Source organism: Sciurus carolinensis, chromosome 11, assembly GCF_902686445.1.
Source record: "Sciurus carolinensis chromosome 11, mSciCar1.2, whole genome shotgun sequence".
Lineage (NCBI taxonomy): Eukaryota > Metazoa > Chordata > Mammalia > Rodentia > Sciuridae > Sciurus > Sciurus carolinensis.
The window spans coordinates 95268108-95285754 of record NC_062223.1 but is presented as its reverse complement, the minus strand read 5'-3'; the positions used below and the strand labels follow the sequence as shown (position 1 = coordinate 95285754).

The following is a 17647-nucleotide window of genomic DNA, read 5'->3' as shown; positions in this document are numbered from 1 at the left end:
TGGTGGATGTAACTCAGGCAGCAGCCTGCACAGGAGGCAACACTGTTGGTCCCTCCCCTTCACTCAGAGCTTGTTATAAATGAGGAATGGACCTGGCCCAGCTCCTCCTCCTGAGGTAGTTTGGAGTTGGGACAGAGGCTGATAACTTGTATAAGCAGAGTGAGCATGAAGGGAGAGTTGCTATGATGACAATATTTTTGCCAGCCATCCAAGCAATGTGTAACTGACTTATTTATTTACTGCCCAAGCTAAACAAGCCCGTTTCTATGAGTTTTGGTACTCCACTCTGACATGAGTCATTCATTTCTGCCAGGAATGGCAGTGTAGTGACTTGAGCTGATGGATTTCCCCCCACCTCTTCTATTTTTCCTCACACCTATTACAGAACCTTATTACAATCTGAAAAGTGAGCTAACCTGAGTAGGAGCATCAGGAAATATTCTGAACACTAAAGAAGATCTCATCTCTGTCGGGAAGGCAGAAGGAGTGTTGTATTCACCCTGCAGCTTGTTTTATGAGGCTACATGAAACCATCAAGCCACATCATAAAGTTCATAACAACACCATAAAACCCCACTACTGCTACATTAGCTCATGCACCATATCCCCCAAATCCTCTCCAACCTCACCAGCAAAACACGGGGCTTAACTGCCCAGTTCGGCCAAAATCTTAGAAGCCACCATCCCCAAATAATGAGCTGCCTTTCTCAGGATGAGTGAATATGATAGAGGAGGAGCACCCCTCAGGCACATGAAGACAAGATGCACCAGCAGGTCCTTGGGTAAAGAGGTGAAGGGTGTGCCATGCTTCCGTGTGTTCTGATGTGTGACCTAGAATCTCAGTGTTGAAAGAGACCTGGTTCAACCTTGGGCAAGAGCCAGTCCGATCCCCAGGCAGATTGTTCTTGAGGCAGCAGCTACAGAGTGATGGAAACAGTCTCATGGGCCTTAAGGTTGGGCAGACTCAGTTTTGATTCTAAGCCCCACCACTTACTGATTTTGTGTTATTGAGGAATCACAATCTCTCTGAGATTGAGGGATTCTTGAGATCTAAAAGATGATGCCTGCAAAGCACTAAGCACAGTCCCTAAGCATAAAGTGGGGCTCAGTGGATGTTTAAGTCCTCATCTCCACCCACACTCTCTAGGAGGAAGACCACATATCCTGTGGATCTGTTGACTTGTCTTTCCACCTAACTTCTGCTTTCTTTTCATTTCTGTTTCCCAAAGTCCCATCCACCATGCCTTCAACCAGTTTCAGGCAAGGGAGTTCATTTTCTTTAAACTGTAGATAACCTATAGATGTTCCATAGCACAGATTTAAAGTAATATCTCTAAATAAAGTATACTCTCAATACTCTATTTCATTGCCAGGCTTGTAATGCCTTTGCTTTATTGATTTGTTTTTCTGTCAAGGACCTGGTAGAATAGTTGCCATAGCACATTTTCCTTTAACTCAAATCTATTTTCAGTCTTTGAGTTTGGAAACTTTACGTGAGTTTTGCACATTAACAGCCACTATAGGGAATTCACATAGTGATCTTTAAGTGTGGCCTCCAAAGCAGTAGAAAATTAGGGGCACTTGGAATCTGGAAACATCTCAAACCAAATAACTTTCGATTTACAATCCAGGAGAACAGGCTATTTTGGGCCTATCAAAAATTTCATGAGGATATATTCCACCCAAATTCTTTTTGATAGGAGAAACAAGAAGCATAAATTGTACAGATCAAAAAGACAAGAGTTAAATTTCCTACTCAGGATACTGAAGGCATATCATGACACTATTGGAGAGGGATAACCTAACTTCTGACTCAAAACTTGATCTGCAGGAACATACAACAAGTAGAAAAAAATCAGGAGATGAAATCAATGCATTTAAACCCATTTTTAGAAGAGAAATTAGTTACTGAAGGGCAAAAGAGTCAGGGAAAGTGTTTATTATAAACAATAAAATGGGATCTCTGGAAAACCCTCTTAGTGTCTTCCCTTGTCTAGACATTAGAGGTGCTACTCAAAGATCACCTGAATTCTCCAAGAGCAAAGCAAAGAGAGATCTCAGAGAATGCAGTGTTCCAATAGCATTCATCTGAAAACACGACGTGATTGACAATGCAAGATATGTTTGGGAATGTCTAGAAGTGGATTAGGAAAACTGTGAATAATGATGTTATCGAATAATTTCAATTCCACTGAAAACTTCCATATCATCTGGACAGAAATAAAGCAGAGAAACTCAACATATATGGAGGACCTACTCTTTGAGGTGTCCAGTCCTACACAGACACTCCATAATTTGCTAAATATGCTTACCCAGTTTGAGCTATGGTAATATGATATTATGCATTAATAGAAAAGAAAGATAAACCTGGATAAAATTATATTTCTGTAAAATGTAATGCAGGTCATTTAAGTAAAGCTTTCAATGGAAGAAGCCAAATCAGATAAATAATATTCTGGGTAACCTTAGCCTCTTTTTCATTTTAAAGAACAATTGAAAATATGAGTGGCAAAATTGATTGACTCATCTTGAGACTTTGCATTTTTTGAGACATGCATTAAATATTCCTTAAAAGACTCTTGACATCCCAAATTCTAACTATAAAATTCCATTAGCCCAACCCTCTCACTTCCTTTCTCCAATAGATCATGGTTTTCAAACCTCATTATGAAGGACCCCAGTTCTTGATGGTACCTCGTTACTTCTCACCCAAACACCTGCAGCTCCCTAACTGCTCTCCCTGGAGCCAGAGTGACCTTCCTGAATGCAGAGAGAACCAGGTAACTCTGTGCTTGAGGTTCTTCAGTGGCTCCTCATGGCCTTCAGAGTACGTGTGGGTGACTTAGTTCACTCTCAAGGCTCATCCTGACTGGCTCCTGGGGTCAGGGGGCATCTCCTTGATGGTTAGTCCACCTTCCAGCCATCATTATCATCATGGCAATGGGGGTGTCCTTTATCTGCTCTCCCATCAGTGCTGTGCATGCCTTCACATGTGTTTATCATGGAACACAGTCACCACCTGTTTATTTGACTTCCCTCCCACACACACAGGCCTCTTATGGCAGGGACTGGGTCTTGTTCTTCCCAGTGTCCTAGTGTTTGACATATACACGCTGGTAAAATAATGCATGTGTGAGTGACTGAATGAATGAACACATGAATACTAGATGCTTACAGATATGCAGTGACTGCATGTTTGGTAGCAGTTTCTATACCAAGTCCTTCCTTTATATGTGTCAACCTAAATAACACATACAGAGAGAGGCTTTCTGATCAAAATGGATGTAATTGGAAATAGCCAAGGATTTGCAAATTTGGGATATGCATGCTATGACAGTTCATAAGCATATCCTGTATGAGTTTAAGATTGAGGCAAGGGACACTTTTTGTCTTTTTCTGGGATATGTTCTCGGGACAAAATCTAGGCTGAACATGGGCTCTACTACTAAGGATACACTCTTGAAGACAAAAATGAGGATTATATAAATCTTTGAAATGATATTCTTGTCTATAAGACTTAATCTTAAGGGTGGCACCAATCCAAGATAATTGTCTATGTAGAAGTATTCTCTGTGTAAGGTCATGACAGCCTTTTGCTAAGTTATGGTTCTGGCAGAGCTTCTTGTGATAGCTCTTGTTATCAGATAAATAAAAATGCATGAGGGCCTTCCCTTCTTAGTCTCCTGGCTTTATTTATTTGGGGAGAGGGGCGGTAACAAAAGTGACTCCATTCTGATTCTGATGACTTTCACACAGGTGTTATCTCATTTATTTATTACAACACCCTGTTGCTCCCTATTTTATGGATGAAGAAGCTGAGATTTGGAAAGTTTGGTTGATTTTTCTCAGTGCCCCAAAACTGATAAAGAAGTTCTGTGCATCTCCAAAGTCAGCATTCCAACAGGCCACTCAGTGGGCCTAGGCACCAGGGACTATGGTTGCCTGCTTCAAACCACTCAGTGGGACTCACTCTCTATAAAGAAATATGGCTCAGGCTGTTTAAGCATAGTCCATTGAAGGAGGAGCCCAAATGCTCCTTAAGCCCAGCGCACTGCCCCACCACAACCATTCAGATAAACCCTCATCATCACAAAACCCGTCTGTTTCATTCCTCGATTTTGTGTCCCACCCCTCCACTTTATGTCCCACCCCTCCACTCACCCCACCCTCCACCTCCACCAAATTCCTTTTCATCCTCCCAAAACCTCCTAGGCTCTTTCTCTCCTTGGTTAATGCCACACCCACCACACCCTCCCTCCTGTATCCCCAGCAGTTAATTACTCCTTCCCCTGTACTTGGCACGGGCTCATCCTGTTTATATTATTGATGACTTACATGTTACTCTCCCTTACAAATGGTAAAATCCTTGAAAACAGTGTCTCACCAGCCCGTCATACCTGCTTCCTACCTCACCTGAGGTCTCACAGTTTTACTAAAAGAATCTGGAACTCTGGGGCTGCTTCAGTGGCCCTCTCTTAGCCCCAGGTCCCCAGTCTCTGTATTCTTGCTCTTGCCAAGAGTTTTATCTTTACTCAACCTTTTTTTGACTGCTTGGGGGTTTGGCCTCACCCCTGGTCCCACAATGCTATCTTTCATTCATGCCTCAACTCCAAGCTGAGGTCTGAGAACCAACCATACTTTATCCTCATGCCCAGGGCTGTTGCTTGGGCCACTTCTTATCTTGATCAGGAGATTTAAAAGGCATGTTATGGGCTGGGGAGATAACTCAGCTGGTAGAGTGCTTGCCTCGCAAGCACAAGGCCCTGAGTTCCATCCCCAGTACCGCAAAAATAAATAAATAAATAAATAAATAAATAAATAAATAAATAAGTAAATAAATGGCATGTTGTTCATCTCTGTATCTTCAGTGGTTAGCATGAAACCAAGTATGCAGTAGACCCTGAAGAAATTAACAACTGTGGCATTTAGCGTGTGTCAGGTAGTGTATAACTATTTTACATATGTCAACTCCTTTACCCCTTGCAGCCATAATACCCTGCAAGGGAGATATTTATTATACACCAGTTTTGAGAAGGTCAACAACTTGCCCAAGGTCACATGCCTTGAAAATGGCTGAGCCCAGAATTCAGATCTTCCATCTGACCCCAAAGCCTACACTCCAGATCATCACACTCAATAGACATTAGGGGAACTGGGTTGGACTGAAAGCCAATGCCAGATCGGGAGACCCTTTCAAGGAAAGAAATGTTAGCAATATTCAAGAGGTTTTCTCAAACTAAACAAGACTTAAGAATCTTAAAGTAACAGAGTAAAGATAGCACCTAAGCAGACATTCCACCAAATAAAAGTTCTGTGCTGAACTCATTCAACTGAGAGTCCACCTTGTACCAAACACCAGACTGTTCAACTGGGAATGAGACAGACAGCCCTGTCCTCAGAGAGTCCTTCCTTCTAGTGAATGAAACATATAGTAAACAATAAACAAATTTTAAATGTTAATTAAATGTTGTGATGCATTCAGTTAAGTTCAAGTTCAAGTTAAACCTAGTGTGAATGTTGTAGGACCTTGCCCAGGGAGTGTCAAGGAGCTTGGGGAAGTGGCCTAAAGTGTTCTAAAGCACATTTATGTTTTATAAGGTTGAATAAAGCATATAGAAGTCTTAGCCCTAAAATCCCTACCCACTGCCATCATCAGAGAGAGAGAGAGAGAGAGAAAGAAAGAGAGAAAGAGAGAAAGAAAGAAAGAAAGAAAGAAAGAAAGAAAGAAAGAAAGAAAGAAAGGAAAGACAGTTCTGAGAGACAGTTAATGGGCCACATCCCTGCCCAGTGGGAACATCCACTTTCAGCACTGGTTTGATCCTCACTAGGGAAGTGCCTGATGATGTCTCATATCATACCTAGGGCAAACTCTGGTATCCAAGACCCAAGAAACCCAGCCTTCAAGACAGTTCTAAGAAGACAGGCTATATAGTATTGAGTTCATATATCCAGAAAATATAAATATAACAAATAACCTAACATTACACCTCAAGGCCCTAGATAAAGAAGAACAAACCAACAACAAAATAAGTGGAAGACAGTAAATAATTAAACTCAGAGCCAAAATCAATGAAACTGAGAATTTGAAATACAAAAGATCAAAAAAAAAAAAAATGTTGGTTTTTTGAAAGTATACACAAGATTAATAAATTCTGAGCCAAACTAACCAAAAGAAAGAGAACTCTCAAATTAACAAAATTAGAGATGAAAAGGGAAATATCACAGGCACTATTGAAATCCAAAGGATCATTAGAAACTATTTTGAAAATTTATGCTCCAATAAGCTAGAAAATTTTGAAGAAATTCCTAGAGACATATGACCTACCCAAATTGAACCAAGAGAATATAGAAAACTGAACTGAGCTCTACCAGACCTTAAAAGAAGAACTAATACCAATCTTACTCAACTTATTCCATAAAAAAGAAAAGAACTCTCCCAAATTCATTCTTGAAGTCAGTATCACCTCAATACCAAAACCAGACAAAGACATATCAAGGAAGGAAAACTTCAGGCCAATATCCTTAATGAACATAAATGTGAAAATTCTTAATAAAATATTGTAAAGCACATACAAAAATGCATTAAAAAATAGTGCACCATGTTCAAGTGGGTTTCATCCCAGGGATGCAAGGTTGGTTCAACAAACAGAAATCAGTAAATGTAATTTGTCACATAAATAGACATAAAGACAAACAAATCACATGATAATCTCAATAGATGCAGAAAAAGCATTTGACAAAGCACAGTATCCATTCATGCTTAAAATACTTGAAAAACTAGAGATAGAGGAACTTATCTCAACATTGTAAAGGTTATGTATGACAGACTCAAGGTCAACATTATACTGAACAGACAAAAACTGACAAACATCTCCTCTAAAAACAGGAATAAGACAAAGATACTCACCTTTACCACTCCTATGCAGTATCATCCTTGAAACTCTAGCCAGAGCAATCAGGCAAGAGAAGGAAATTAAAGGGATATAAAGAGGAAAAGAAGAGCTCAAATTATCTGTTTGCTGATGACACAATCCTACATTTAGAAGACCCAAAAAATTCTACAGAAGAGTAGATAAATAAATTCAGCAAAGTAGTAGGATATAATATCAACATACAAAAATCAATCAAGTTCCTATACTCCAATAATAAATCTGCTGAAAAAGAAATTAAGAAAACTATCCCACTCATAATAACCTCAAAAAAATACTTGGGAATCAACATAATAAAAGAGGTGAAGTGCCTCTGCAATGAAAACTATAGAACACTAAAGGAAGAAATTGAAGAAGATCTTAGAAAATAGAAAAACCACCCATGTTTTTGGATAGACAGAATTAATATTTTCAAAATGACCACACTACCAAAAGAGTCAATGCAATACCCATCAAAATACCAATGACATTCTTCACAGAACTAGAAAAAGCAGTTCTTAAAGATATTTGGAAAAATAAGAGACCCAGTAGTCAAAGCAATCCTGAACCAAAAAAAAAAAGATGCTGGAGACTTCATAATACTGAACCTCAAATTATACTACAGAGCTATAGTGACAAAATTAGCATGATACTGACACCAAAACAGACACGCAGACCAGTGAAATAGCATAGAAGACACAAAGACAAAACCATATAAATACAGCTTTCTGATGTTAGACAAAGGTGCCAAAAACATATGTTGGAGAAAAGACAGCCTTTTGAACAAACGTTGCTGGTGAAACTAGAAATCCATATGTAGAAGAATGAAATTTGACCCCTATCTCTCACCCTGCACAAAACTCAACTCAAAGAGGATCAAAGACCTAGGAATTAGACCAAAAACTCTGCAACTGCTAGAAAAAATGTAGACCCAATACTCCAGCATATCAGCACAGAAATCTACTTCCTTAAGAAGACTACTAAAGCACAACAAATAAAATAAAAAATCAATAGGTGGGATGGCATCAAATTTAAAAAGTTTCTGCACAGCAAAGGAAACAAGAGTATGAGCCTGAAGAGCCTTCAGAATAGAAAAAAATCTTTGCCACATGATTCACAGGGCATTAATATCCACAATATACAAAGAACTCAAAAAATGTGTAACACCTAAAAAACAAATAACCCAATCAACAAAAGGGTGAAAGAACTAGAAAGTAACTTCTCAAAAGAAGAAATACAATGGCCAGAAAATACTTGAAAAAAAAATGTTTAACATCTCTAGCAATAAGAGAAATGCAAATCAAAACTATATTGAGATTTTATCTCACTCTAATCAGAATGGCAATTATCAAGAATACAAATAATAATAAATATTGGTAAGAATATAGAGAAAAGGTACACTCATACATTGTTGGTGGGACTGCAAATTAGTGCAACCACTCTGGAAAGCAATATGGAGTGGAAAAAAAAAAAAACTAGGAATGGAACCACCATATGACCCAGCTATCCCACTCCTTGGTATATATTCAAAAGATTTTAAATCAGCATACTACAGGGATGCAGCAACATCATTGTTTATAGCCGTGCAATTCACAGTAGTCGAGCTATGGAATCAACCTAGGTGCCCTTCAATAGTTGGATCAATAAAGAAATGGAGTATTACTCAATCATAAAAGAGAATGAAATTATGGCATTTGCTGGTAAATGTATGGAACTGGAGAGTATCATGCTAAGTGAAATAAGACAGTCTCTGAAAGTCAAAGGTAAAATGTTTTCTCTGATATACAGAAGTTAGTCCAAAATAAGGGGGTGGGGGAAGGAAGGAAGGAAGGAAGGGAGGGAGGGAGGGGGGAAGAAAAGAAGGAAGGGAGGAAGGAAGGAAGGAAGGAAGGAAGGAAGGAAGGAAGGAAGGAAGGAAGGAAGGAAGGAAGGAAGGAAGGAAACGGGACAAAAGGGGGAAGAGTGGGGAGGGAATTTCATCAAAATAGAGGAAACATCAGTAGAGTAGACAAAGGGGGAGAAGGGGGAGGAAAGAGGAATGGGATAAGGGAAGAACAGTGGAATGAATCCAACCAAACTTTTCTATTGTGGAAGAGTAGAGACTCCCTTATAAAAAGAAAAAGGTAGAGACTCTCTGATATAAAACAAATATATCTAGTCAAGATTGACCAAACTAAAATGAGTGTGAATAAAATCTATGCGGACTGTGGTAAATACAAGGACAATACCAGAGATAAAATAATGTGGCCATGAGTTAAGGACATTGTGACCATTTCTGTGAAGTAGCCCATCCCTTCGGAGGCCCCAGAAGCTGCCAGCTTCAGATATGGGTAGTCTGGCTCCCCCCACGTAGCTCACCCTGCTAACCCACCAGGTGCAGCCCAAAAGAGATAACCTGGAGCTGGCTGCTTACATTCCTTTGAAAAAAAAAAAAGAAAGAAAGAAAAAAGCCCCCTATTGTAAGCATGTCAGGATTTTTGTTTTGTTTTGTTTTCACTTTAAAAACTAGCTTGCTGGGGCTGGGGAGATAGCTCAGCTGGTAGAGTGCTTGCTCGCAAGCACAAGGCCCTGAGTTCGATCCCCAGTACCACAAAAAAAAAAAAAAAACTAGCTTGCTGAAGTCACTCCCCACTATTGCTTCCCTTACTTGGAGTAGTGGTCCTGAGGTGTCAATGTGTTTTCTTTTTTTCCTACTTTAGTCTCTGGTGGTCTCACTATGTGTTGAGAACCAGATCCCATAACACTACATACATAAATGAATACAACACAGTAATTCTCAACATCAAGTATATCCACAAAACACTGTATTAAGAAAAAAAAACCTTTAGTAAATTGCAGAAAGATCCTTGAAGTAGAGGAAGGGAGCAGGAGAGGGAGGAGGGGAGAGGAGAAAGAAAGTGCTAGGGACAGACTTAGAGCAAATATATTCAATTACGTGTACAGTGAAGAGAAAAGCAGAAGACACTGGCCCCCTTTCACTCCCACCTCAAACTCTTCATCTTCCCTCCTTCCACATGAACAAACACAGCATACATAGGAAGGGTGCTGCTGTTGTTTTGTTCTTGTTTTATTTTTGTCTTGTGGTGCTAGAGATTGAACCCAGGGATGCTCTACTACTGAGCTACACCCCCAGCCCTTTTTAGTTTTTATTTTGAGGCGGGGTCTCTCCAAATTGCCCAGGCTGGCCTCAAACTTGCAATCCTCCTGCTTCAGTCTCCCAAGTGGCTGAGATAGAAAGACTGTACCCAGCCCCCAGTGATCTCTGATAAGTGGATCCTGGTAAGTTTAAGGCCCCCTCTGATCTACTTAAACCCAGAGGGAGCCTTACACAAATAATCTGAGTATCGGTACCACTCTGGTAATCCAATCATGCACAACCCCATAAAAGGAACATCATGCCTACTAATCAGAACAATCCACTTGCAAAACCACCCTATGGAAACTGCAGCTGGCTAGAAGACCCTGAGACAAACCCATAATACAGCTGCAGAGCCCCTGCACAAGCTAAAGGATTAGAGTGTTGCAAAGGAAAAAATGAGGAGACCAAGGCCAATGCCACGTCCTGTCTGGGCGAGAGTAACATGCCCACTTGGCCTTTCCAGACTCAGACAACTCCAGACACCAGAAGAGAACCTTTGAGGAAGGCAGTCATAGGAAGAGATCTACCAATGGCTACAGTTCAGCACAGAGACTTCATTGTCTGGACCTGGTGGCAAGACTGGGTTAAGGCATCTAGCCATCCAGCTCTCCTCACAAGTCCAGGTCTTGGAGTTGTTGTTGAAGAAGATGAAAGGGCAGGGGTGACAGGCCCAACCTGGTCCCTATGGTCTAGACCTAGGTTTTCCATGGCATTTCATGGGTGACACTTCTGGACCCATTTGGACTATACTGTATGCTTCTTATAAAAAAGAAAACACAATAAAGAACTAGAAAGATCCGAAGTCTCTTTCCAAGACTGAAGGGTTATTCTTCACAATCTCCTGCACATCCTAACATGCCCTGCTAGCCTCTCAGCTCAAATCTCACAACCAGCTGTGTTGTAACACATGTGCATGGCATGTGGTCATACCTTCTCCTAAACCCTGTCACCAAGAGCTCTTGAAGTTCCCTATGTTTTCACAGTTCAGAAACAAAAAAAGGCAATAGTCTGGCAACTACCTGGATTTCATTGTGAAAGAACGCTTGGAATTTTTTGTTGGACTTAAAATTTGTGTGTGTGTGTGTGTGTGTGTGTGTGTGTGTGTGTGTGTGTATGTGTGAATGTAATACCCTTTTAAAATAGATGGATCCTCCTGGATCCTCAGAGTTTGTTGTATAATGATCTTGCTTGTAATCTCACTAATTCATAAGAGTGGAGAAATCTCAATCCCTTTATCATTAGTGAACAGAGAAGAAGTATTTGAGAGTTAGAGAGAGTTCTCTGTTGTCTTAGGTCCCAGAATTCAGAGAAATGTCTCTATGAAGGTGTCAACACTACCTAGATTTAGATTCCTCTTCTTAGGAGATGGAAGAGCTCTCCCTTCTCCCACCTGGCCATGCTCTTCCAGTGATGGCTTCACAGTGTTGCTCTTAGTACACCTCCTGACCTAGGCCTGTGGAATGCAGAGGGGCTGGCCAGGACTTTCAGGAAGGGGCTTACAGACTCCTCCTCTACCCGTTTTCTGGGAACATAACAGGCTACTTTTCTCAGCACTTCTAAAAAATGGCACCTGAGTAGAGGAATTCTTTGGGAAACCTGTTGGGTGGCATCAGAGATGCTGGTTACCTATAGCCAACTTCTAGGTGTGGGTGGCTATAAGGTGTGAATTTCTGTTAGGAAGGGAGGTCCCTAGTTCCAGGTGGGAGCTGTTTTAGCAGATACCTCCCAGGCACATGGATTCCCAAGAGAAGCACTCCATATGATCAAAGCACCCAGCAGTTCTGTAGAGAGGGCTTTGTAGGTATGGCTTCAGCTCCTGTCTCCCAGGTTTGGGCAGGTAGACACATGTGGTATGGATTCTGGATCACAGCCAGAGCTGCCTGTCTGGCCTGATCACTGATGCCTGAGTTCCACAATCAGAGCATCCTCACTTTGACTTAAGTCTTACCCTGTAAAAATATAAGTATTCTCACTGGTTGCGGTTGCCTTCAATGGATGAGTTTATTAGGTCTTTTCCCATAACTAGGTTTAGACTGAGAGGGAGGACAGAGGAAGTTTGAGGCACCTGGCATTCCAGGAAGCAGTACAAGTAAGACTCTGCTTCGAGTCAGAAGGAACCCAGACAACCATCTAATTCAGAAGTCCTAATCCACAGCACACGGGCCAACTCCAGCCTTCTCCATTGGTCTAAAATAATGTCTAATAAAAATCCGAATTTGATTTCTTCAAGAAGGATATGATTCCTCCGGTCCATAGGCCAATATCTCTCCTCACAGTTTTGCTTCACCTGTTTGGTACACCTGGCCTACAGGTATTTGTATTAGTGACCCCTGAATTCCAGAAGAGTTTTCCAGTCAATGCAAATATTTACTCATTTGTTTATTCATACATTATTTTTAAAGTACATACAGAGAACTAACATAGACAGACACATAAACACAGAATGTGAGAGGAGGAAGAGCGCTTGGCCATGTTCTAGTCTTGCCACTTCATTTCACAGGTGGCGGAGGTGGCGTGACTGAGGCCCAGAGAGCTGCATGACCTGTGTGACACCACAGAGCTGCTCCAAGGCCCAGCTGCAGTCAGTGAGAAGCCAGGTGGATGGATGCAGAGGACTCACTTGAGCCTGCCCAGCACCTCATCCAAATTCTGTAACACTGTGACTGTGTCACTGTTCTAATGGAACTAGTTCAATGGCTCTCCAACTTCGGCCTGAGGACCTCGGGGGTCCCCAAGATCATTCCAGGGATCTATGACATTAAAATTATGTTCATACTGATACAAAGCTATTATTTGCTTTTCACTCTCATTCTCTCACCAGGGATCACCTGAAGTTCTCCAGAGGTAAGTGATGTGTGATGTCACCAGGGATTAAAGGCAGAAGCAGTTACAACTAATCCTCTCATTGAACATATCAATGTAACTGTATAACTATGCACTTAAATATTTGGGTGGGGGAATGTTTTATTTAAAAAGTATATGCTATTGAGGTCAATATTTAATGGTTTAATGTTTGCATTATTTTTAAGTGAATTGTTTTTTAAATTTCTCAGCTTTAATTTCTAATGTGGTAAATATTGAAATGGAAAAGAACCAAAGTAACACCATTTTGCTCTGACCTGACCCCATTGAATGGTTGCTTAAAATGTTTTCTTTTCAGTCTCCTGGCAGCTGTATCTATGTTGACAGTACGGTAAGGACCTTCCTGCGTCCCTGACTATCGCCCTGATATATAAAAAAAAGACTCTGAAATATACAATCAAAACAATTCTCACATGTAATCAAACTAGCTGTCTCAACAGGGTCTTTCTGACCTCCATGCGCCTCAATTGTCCTTGTGGTTTTTGTGGGTTTTGCCTTTATAAACTCTGTACTTCCAAAATTCAGGTGCTGGGAGTTGTTTGAGGCGTCAGGCTGCTCCCAGCAGCTTGCCTGGCATGCTCATTAAGGGACCTTGTTTTCCCTTTCAATTTGGTTCAACACGCGTGGTGGTTTGTAATTCTCACACACTTCGTAACAATATCAATAGATATAATTTACATAAACTAAAGCTCTTTTTCAGAGTATAGAGAGGTTTTGAATGCAAAGGTTTGAGAACTACTGATCTAGTAAACCTAGAAAAGAAAGATTATATTACTTGAACAATGAGTTGTATAGTCTTCTATAAGTTGTATAACGAAAAAGAAAAGAAAATGGACTCCATTTTTGCTCCTTAGAAAGAAAAAGTGGTCCCAGAAGTGTGGAGGGCCCTGTGACAACTTCAAATTATGCTGAGGTGGACTTGAGTGGTCCACCAGAAAGGACTGGGAGCAGGAACTCTTCCTCTGTGGTGATCCAAAGTGACTTTGTGGCTGATGTCATCTGGGTTTATATTTCAACTCCCAAACCTGCTCCTCCTGCATCGGTCCCAGTGATAGGTACCACTACGAGGAGCCCAGGCCAGAATCCCAGTTCATCTTACGCCCTCTCCATTTGCTTCCTGCCATGTTCACTGTGGCACTGGAGGTGCAGCTCCGGCGCCTTTCCTCACCACTCTTCCCTGCAACAGGCCCTCATGGAGACGGTCATCGCACACATGGAGTGGATCCTCGTGTCTTCAAGGGTCTCACAGCCCCTCCTGTGCCCTCTCTCACCGCTCTGCTCTGTCCCCTGAGTAATCTTTCTATTGTGCAATCTCATCATGATCCACTTAACTCACCCTACGATGTGGCATAAAAGGCCCTTCATGCTCCATCCCCTGAGCACCTATCCAACCTCCCTGACTCACACACCCCTTTCCAACTTTCTCCTCCAAAGCAGAGAGCTCCTGGTGTATCTCCAAAGTCAGCCTGCGCAGTGGGGCTCAGAGGCCCTGCAGCAGAGGTTTGGAGTCCTCCCAGCCTGGAATGCATTCCCTTCCCTTTGCCTACCTAACAACTCTACACTGTCTCGGTGAAGAACTTCCTTCTTCAGGAGGAAACCTCAGCTCCTGGAAAGACCTGGAACAGAGTTCAGCATACAATAAGTGTTTGTTAAATAAATGAATGAATCCCTTATTTTAAAAAAATCATTCTATGGTGCCTATTAAATATCCCTGCCTTATTTGTATAGCATAATGAACACCACTGAGGATTGCTGTCCTGCTCGGCAGAGACACTGACCTGGGATAAATGCTCCTTAATCTGAGGATTTGACCTAGAAGTTGTTTTTCTCTTAGAAGAGCTTTAAAATAAACTGCTTTTTGTCTTTTGTTTATTTTTCCTTTAAAATGGGATCAGAGTAAAATTTGACTCTGTCACTTTGAGGTTAACAATATACTACTAAAGTTTTTATCTAATATAAATAATGCAAGGATGTTATTCTCATCACCTTAGTATTGGAAACAGTAATATTAATTTTGGTAGCATCTCTTGAATAGTGTCACCATGAAATAGGACAGGTTGTCCATAGAGTCTTGCCTGAGTAAATATCCTGTGATCCCTACGTTCTTAGTTATAGAGAAAAATTCACAGGAAAAAGAAAATCTATTGAAATAATCCATGTGGCGGACCTCAAACAGGATCTATCATGTGGGCTTGAACAATAAATGCCAATTCTTCTGCCTTCTACCATGAAAGTCAATTTCAACAAGTCCAATGTTTTCAGCTTAGTATGTAAGTCCCTATTAAGTGTTTCTGCTCTGGTCTGAAATTTGCCACTCTCTCTTTGAGACTTTATATATTCCAGCAGTACAGTCTGGTTTCCTGCATTCACAGTAATATGCTGCTTCATATGTCTTTGCTTTTAATCATCCCATATGTTCACTGGGAAGTCCCTGGCCCCTCTATCTGTTTCTTGTTCTGCCAGACTCAGATGAGGTGTGACCTCCTCTGGAAACACCTCTATTCCTTCCAGCTTTGGTGAGTTGCTGCACCTTGGAGCTCCCACAGAACCTAGACCTACCTTTATCACAGTCACATGACCTTGAGCACAGGACCTGACCTCTCTTACCTTAATGTTCTCTAAAGCAGAATGATGACAGTTTCATACACACAGAATATCAGGGTAACTTCTCAAGATATGTAGATAGATTCATATCTGTATATAGATATATTACTTAAATAGTGCCTATTATCATATCCTACATTATAGCCATTAATTTCTTTTGTTAGCACTTACCACTGAAAAATTCTTGGGCACTGACCTGTGTATGTTTGATTACAACTTTTTTTCTCTGTTTCCAAGAACCCAGCAGACTTTCTGGTCACTAGCAAGTCTCTATAAACTGAATTAACTCTTTATATTACTCAAAATTCTATTATCTATGAATGCACATACACGGGTTTCTGCCATAGAAGTCAGCAGGAACATTACTGTACATTCTGATCTTCACTTTACATCATCCACAGTTTCTGTCATTTTTAACAAACATATGCAGGTTTATAGAATTTTCTTTATACTTTTATAATTGATTTTGTTAAAAAAAATTACAACATCTTGAATTAAAAAAGAAGTGTCTCCTTATGCAGAAATTATTTGGTCAAAACATAAATTTTACAACCCTTGAGAGAGACTGTTCCACTGTTCTCCAAAAAAACAGGGTCAATACACAATTTCTCATGAATCCATGTCCTACAAGATTGGTCATCATTGAATTTTGTCATTGGTTTTGTTGTTTAATGGATATATAATGTTACCTCTGAATTGTTTTTATTCATTCACCTGTTTTTAATTTTTAGCAAAGATGAACATATTATGAGATACTATGATTTTTCCACAGAGAACAAAACATCTATTCATTTTTACTACAAAGTAGAAAGCAAGTAGTAATGTTATATTATTTCTACCCAGTCTTAACAATTTTTCAGATATAAATTTCCACAATTAGGGTTAGGGATATAGTTCAGTGGTAGAATGCTTGTCTATCATGTGTGAAGCCCTGGGTTAGATCTCCAGTAACATAAGCAAACAAACAAACAAAAAAAAACCCACATTTCACAATCTATTCCTTTTTTTTAATACATATTTTACAGCATTCTCTGCTACCACAGATTACTGTACATGAATGATACCCCTGGAGTCACTCAACACAGAGATCCTGATGTTTAAACAGCCTTATGACAGTCTTAAGCAGTATTTGACTATGTTAATCTATTTTCTTCAAACTTCCTTTTGACAGATTGTTTTAAACAGCTCATTCTTCAACTCATCAAGAATCTATTCAAGAATCTAGTTCTCTTCCTAATATCTCATTGATATCTAATTTCTTCAAAATGCTGATTGAATAATGAATCCTTTCCTATTGCAATGTTGTTTCTACCATGCTACAAAGTTCTAATACAATTTTGAATTTCTATAAGTTCTGTTCTATTGCATCAGTGAATTTTAATTTACAAGATATATGTTTTTTATCTTTTTGACTTTATAACATGTGTTACCATCTATTAGAGTAAGAATATTATTACTGATCTAAAAAGATTTTGATATTTTTATTCCCATTTCTCATGAGAACAGTGAGAGCTACGCTGGTCAGGGAATCTTAATGTTCTTTCCCATTCTCAGTATTTGGATGCAACATTAGAAATTGGCCACCTGATCCAATTTACAGTCTTACTTTGTTGGTACTACAAGCCTGCTTTTACTTTGATCTGTAGTGATCTTCAGGTAAAGCATACATGCTCACACCTTCCACAAGCTCATCAATTCCTGTGGTCTTACTCCCGGCCTACTTATCGCAGTTTTATTACCAGCTTGATACCAGGAACTATGTGAACTTGCAGCCCATGGCACAGAGTGTGACGTGGTGTTTCTTTAGTTGTAAACTGGGAAACAGGTCGCTCATCCCCAATCTGAAAATCTGAAATCTAATATGCTCTAAAATCTGGAACTCTCATGATTGCTGACATGAAATACCCAAAATTCCACAGATGGGTCATAGTCAAAATGTAAGTACCTAAAAATATTGTATAAAATTACCTTCAGACCGCATGTATTAGGAGTATAAGAACCGCATGTATTAGGAGTACAAGAACCATAAATAAATTTCATATTTAGACTTGGTTCTCATCCCTATGGTATCTCACTACATATATGCAAGTATTCTAAAATCTGAAACAATTCTGCCCCCAGCACTCTGGATAAG

The 17647-nt window shown here is 40.1% G+C and overlaps 1 pseudogene; it reads left to right on the top strand.

Annotated features, from left to right (window-relative positions):
- Positions 1–2648: 2648 nt before the first annotated feature.
- Positions 2649–17647, top strand: part of LOC124959634 (cardiolipin synthase (CMP-forming)-like) — a 30362-nt pseudogene continuing 15363 nt past the window's right edge.